The sequence below is a fragment of the Talpa europaea genome, assembly GCF_964194135.1.
Source record: "Talpa europaea genome assembly, chromosome: 7".
Taxonomy (NCBI): domain Eukaryota; kingdom Metazoa; phylum Chordata; class Mammalia; order Eulipotyphla; family Talpidae; genus Talpa; species Talpa europaea.
Window position 1 is genome coordinate 51,156,303 of NC_140074.1, and position 6,050 is coordinate 51,162,352.

Here is a 6,050-nt window from a genome sequence, read left to right on the forward strand (position 1 = left end):
GTCTCTGGTGAATCCTCTCCCCCCCCACACACACACTTCTGGCCTGTACCCTATTTCTCATATGCATAAATAAATAAATCTTTAAAAAAAATACCTTTGAAGAATTAGTACAGATTTATCATAATGAAAATGTCATCATTCTTTTGATAAACCACATTGCATAGTGGTTAGGGTCATGAGCTTAGAGCAGAATGCACAGCCCAAATGCAACAGAATGTACTTCTCATGAGCCCTGGTGCAGGGTTTCACCCAGAGGCAGAGGCTCCTATTTTCAATTTATGCAGATGACACCAGATTGAAATTTGGGGGTCAGAGAAACCTGGGTTCTCTGAGTTAGTCCACCTTTCTAGTATGGCATTGGCCAAGTTAATTAGCTCTTTGAACCCTAGTTGCTTCATTTTTAATATGAAAATAACTATACCTCCCTCCCAGGGGAGTGGTAAGGCTTAAGTTAAAAAAACAAAACAAAACTATAGAGCTTTCAGCTCTTCTGCTCCTGGAGGATTCCACAACGGGCTGAGTCTTTGGCTCCAGCCCAGGAGAGGGAGACTGCAGTAGTCATGGCCATGTTTGAGCAGAGGAGAGCAAATCTGGGCAGGTTGTTCAAGGGTATCAACAGGTACAACCTGAGAACCTGGCCACCCTGAGGCCTATGTGGAGATGCAAGCCAAGGAGAATGCCTGTGACCTGGCAGCCAACCGGCTGCCCTGAAGCTGTATCAGTTCTACCCAGCCTTCTTTCACTCTGCCCAGATCTTGCTTAAAGGCCCTCACCAACCTGTTCCATGCTGACTTCACGCTGTGCAAGTGCATGATCGACCAGGCACACCAAGAAAGAGTGGCCCATCTGACAGAATTTGTACCTCAGAGACCTGCTGAAGACCTGCCACTTTCAGGTCTTCTGGCAAGCCCTGGATGAAAATATGCACCTCTTGGAAGGTATAACTGGCTTGGAAGACTCTGTTTGAAAATTTATCTGCCATGTTGTGGGCATCACTTATCAGAATATTGATCGCTGGCTGCTGGCAGAGATGCTCAGGGATCTGAAGGGTGGATGAGCAAGTACAGCTGGAGTGCCAACCAGTCAGGCCAGATCCTTATCTGTTTCCAGGGCATTAAGCCCAAGAACATGGTGGAGAAGATCATTTTTGGCAGTGTGTCCAGTATTATCTTCTCTGTCTAGTAGCTGTGCAGGTATTTAATAAATATTTGTTGATTTGGGGGGAAAAAAGCTTTCAGTGCAGTACCATAATAAGCATTCAACTATTTTTTTTAAAAGACACCACTAATCTTTTTGTTTTTCTTCTCAGTCTCTTCTCAGATATAAAACAAGATAATCAATATTCCAGCCTCTTTCCTTTCTCTGGGGAACAATCCTGCTCCATCCCTTGCATCTGTCCCCAGGAAGACTTCCTCACTCACTAACTAGATAATATTGCATAGTTACTTCCGTCTATGAGTTTGTTTTTCCATCTGTAAATGAAGGCAGGAGTATGAATGTCTACTTTCTATTTTTAGCAATCCATGATCACAAGTATATCTTAAGTTTGTAATGTAAGGAAATAAAGGACTTTAAAAACAACTGGAATGCTAAGTTTCCTCTCTGCTTCGACATTATTTGAGTCTGAGGATCTAAAACTTCCCTCTTTCCCTCTCCCACTCCCTCCACCCCCCATCCTACCCTCTACCTCTGGCTTTAGAACGCGGTGCTCAGCAAGATTACATCATGCAGGTCAGAGGATTGTAAGAAATGAATTTCTCGTCTGGACCCCCCAGTAAGAACCAGCCCAAGAAATCACTGTAGGGAAATCCACGACATATCGATATGGTTGCCTCACTTCACCCGAGTTCTGCTTATCTTTTAAATTTGAGCACTTTCCTTATTTTTCTTTTTCACTGTTCCCCCTGAGCACATTTCTTTATGATTTCATTGTGTCATCCCCATCTTGTACCCAATTTCCTTTTTGGGAAATCTAACAGTTGAGTTAGAGAACTACAGACTTAAAAATATGCAAACTGGGTAATAAAGAAACCAAGTTTCCACAAAAACCTTGCAATAAGCCGTGTCCTTATTCTGGCCTCTTTTTTTTTTTTTTTTCCTCAAGAGTCAAGTTGCTTAAGTTTTTCTGAGCAAACGATGCTAATTTTATCTTTTCTTCTTTGGCCCATTTTAATAGAGACCATGAACTCGTTACCCTAAAGATTACCGTTTTTGAAAAAGAAGACAAATTTAAAAAATTAACAATACTACATAAGAAAAGTCATTTCTGACTTTTCTGGGAAAAATCCAGTTATGCAAGATCAGTAACAATGAGGCCACGTTTGCTCAGGGCAAAAATTGACTGGGACTGAGCAGCAGCTGCCTCCTTGGGACATGGACTATCCAGCTGAGCAGTATCTTTTCCTCTCATATATCACCTGACCCTCAAGGTCAATATCAATTTTAAATTGTTAAACACAACCCATTTAACTACAGCCTAATCCCTGTAGACAAATGAGTATATGACTCCAGAAAGAGATTGTAACTGTAATCATCTGTGAATCAACAATCTTACGAAATTATTTGCCTTCAATTAGAAAAAAATTTAAGTGCAATTAATGAGATTACGAATGTGTCTGGACCTGGCATATCATAGGCACTCAATAAAGAGTAATTGCTATTAGCAGTAGTACTAAACTTGTTATTACTTAACTGAAATGTATCTTGTCACTTTGAAGACAAAATTAGGTCAGTGATGCATCCAAGAGAAACACTAATAGGACTCTATAAAAGCACCGAAAGCAGTTTAAATCTTTACAGAATGTCCTTGAAAACAAGAGGGGAATTATAGCACAAAACACAATTTCATGAAAATCCTCGGTACAAAGCTCTCTCCCTAGAGTTCCACTCTTCAGGGTGACAGGTCATTTGATCATCTCCTCTTCCCACCCCAACTTCTACCAACTTCTTTCCTCCTCTTTCCCTTTTTCCATTCTTTCTCCTGAAAGGCAGTCTGGCTTGCTCTCAATTTCTGTTATTTTCCTTGCTAGAGGGGAGAGAGAGCAGGCAGAAGTATTTTTGTATTATTTGTAAGTCTTAACATATTTGTAAATACATTTAAAGTTCTTTTTAATCTCAACTATTGATAGTTAGAGGATAATTCCCAAGAAACTGCAGAAATCCATCATTCATTGTCAAATATGTCATATAATTTAGACTGGGATGGGTTGATGAGACCCATAATAAAGGCCTGTATAAAGTACATGAGGAATACAGAGATGAGGGCACAAATGGATGTAAATTGGTGAAATCCAGACAATGTACGCTTTCTCCCACTACTTTACCCCCACTCCTCAAATCACTCCCCAACATTCACAATGAGCTCGGCAAAAAGGAGTGGAAGTTTCAGGTTGTGAAGTACATACCTAGACCCAAGATAGAAATGCTCCTACGCAGGTGCCACATGAGCAAATTGAAATTTAGATCACTTTCCTCACCTTGTAAGTGCTCTGCTTGACCAGAAATTCAGTCTTTAGTCAGTCAATCCCACACCCCAAATTAGGTTGACTATGTGGCCCCACAAATCTGATATTTCCTATTTTTCTCTTCCTTGTTCTTTATTCTTTATCCTATAAACGTTCCCTGCCTTCTACCACATTTTGCAATTCTCTGGATGGAGACTACCTCCTTCATGGAGAGTTAAAATTTGTATTAACTTGTATTAATTGTATCACTTTAATTTTTTTTTAAAAGAACAGAGCAAGGGCTGCTGTTTTATTTTTTATTTATTTTTTAATTATTTATGTATACAAGAGCTGGGTACAGGCCAGAGATGTGGGAGGGTGAGAGGATTCACCAGAGACAAAGTGGGGAACAGAACAGGCAGATTGACCGAAGTACATTGCTGAGGGGAGCAGCGGGAAAAACAGGAGAGGTCTGCTTTGCTATGTGGGTTGCTCCCTGGCCGGCCAGGGATCGAACTTGTGCTGCAGAGGCTGCGGATTGCTTCATAGTGAGGTGCTTAACCCCTTGCGCCACCAGGGAGGCCCACTTTAATTATTTTTTAAACACATACTAGGAGGGGTCATCTTTGGCTGTTTCTAAGAGAAGATAGTAGCCCTATTGACATTTGGCAGAATTCTGCAGTTTAGAAGCTTCCTCAATCATTTCTCTTCCCTTTCGTAAGTCCTGACCTTCACACCCAGTTTGCTGGTATCTCCTCGCAAATAGACTGAAAGCATTTTCAGCTGGAAAGCAATTACTCTTTTTCCTTCCTTTCCTCGGTCCAGGAGTCTTTGGTGGGTGTAGGCTTGAAGCAACTCTCTGAGGAATACCACCTTTTGAATGGGATGTTGGAGAATCTTGTCACAACAATGTTTTTGTTTACAATCCATGACTATTTCCTTCCTGTGTGACTTCAGGATAGTTGTTTTTTCTTCTCTGATTCTCAATTTTTCTCTTCCACAAAATGGAACTATAATCCCATCTCTGAATGACTCACCAGACTGCTGGGAAACTTAAGCTATAAAGAGGTGATCACAGGGGAGTTGTCTACTTTACTCTGATCCTGCTTTGCCATCCACAGTTACCCAAGGTGAGATCTCTTCTTGCAGTGATACTTGAAGACTCCTTCCCTGCCAACTCCACCTCACTCCCAATAGTTTAGGGTCTTTGACAGTGTTTCTTAGTCTATGAAAGTAGTCTCTCCCTTAGATATTGGTTATTCTGAGGTCTGTTATGCTTTTCAGAAATACCCTTAGCAGTCTCCCTCCCTTATTCATTCATTCATTTAATTAGAAGGCTTTCATCTTCAGCCAATGCACTTTCTTTAAGCCTTTCATGTGTCTGCTGTATTAGGGACAGCATTAAAGGAGGAAGTCCAAGGCTCAGGGTTCCAGGAGTCCAAGGTCCAATCAGGGAGGCAGCCATAACCAGGTAGTTTGTAAAAATGTGAGCTGTGGTCAGTGGTGATGAACTTGTTCATTACCTTGGTTGTGTTGATGCTCTTGCAGGTATATGGGAAGACCAAAACTATCAAATTGTACACTGTAAATGCATGCAGTTTGTTATATGTCAATTATACGATAGTAAAGCTGGGGGGAAAACCTAAACAAAAAAATGCAGAAAGCATGTACTTCCTATAATTACATGATTTTATTATAAAAAACAATGATAGCTATAAAATTTATACAGACATAAAAATGGGAAAAAATTGTTATCCAGTTTCAAAATCTTCCCAATAAAGAGCATTAGTTGGGTTTTGAAAAACTTACTTGCTGAAATTACTATCATAATAACACAACTTCCAAATAGTTGGCAAGTAAAATTAGTTAATATAACAGAAATTTACCTACTAAATTTCAACAAAAAGCAATGGGAGTATGGACTTGAAAGAGGATCAGGTTTTGCTATAGTCTGGAATCTATGTATCACTGTGAAATACCTTTTAAGCTATGTCAGCCTCAAAACAAAGCTCTCAAAAAAGCTGAAATGAGAACAGACTTTTAAATTTCTGTATGACAAAATATTAAAAAAACTTTAAAAAATATATTCAATCACAGGGTACCCACTAAAATATTATCATTAATAATAAAACTGTTTCCTATAACTAAAAGATAAAAAACAAAGCAATTTAAAATAATGTTAAAATAAAGATTTCAAGAGATAACATAAAAATTTTAATTTTAAGGAAAATAAGTCTGCCTAATGCCTAAAATAAGTCACTTGGCCTCAAACATAAGCCAGGTTTCCCAAACTAGAACCTTTTTTTAAAAAAGATTTATTTATTTATTTATACAAAAACTGGGGTACAGGCCAGATTCGCGGGAGGGTGAGAGGATTCACCAGAGACAGTGCAGGGAACAGAACAGGCAGACTGAAGAAATACACTGCTGAGGGGAGCAGCGGACATGACAGGAGAGATCAGCTGTGCCATGTGGGACCCTCACTGGCCCGCCAGGATCAGATCAGCACTGCAGAGGCTGCGGACAGCTTCGTTCAATGAATTTGAATGTTCCCCTGTAAGTGATGGAGGATTGGTTCTTCCTTTCCTTTATTTTTTTTTCCCTGTA

General features: G+C 39.8%; 1 pseudogene across 1 annotated transcript; it reads left to right on the top strand.

Moving 5' to 3' along the window:
- The first annotated feature begins 560 nt into the window (after window positions 1-560).
- Window positions 561-1,182, top strand: LOC311173704 (eukaryotic translation initiation factor 3 subunit K-like; annotated as a pseudogene). Its single transcript has one exon. The product of its transcript is annotated as a eukaryotic translation initiation factor 3 subunit K-like (transcript).
- The last annotated feature ends 4,868 nt before the right edge of the window (window positions 1,183-6,050 follow it).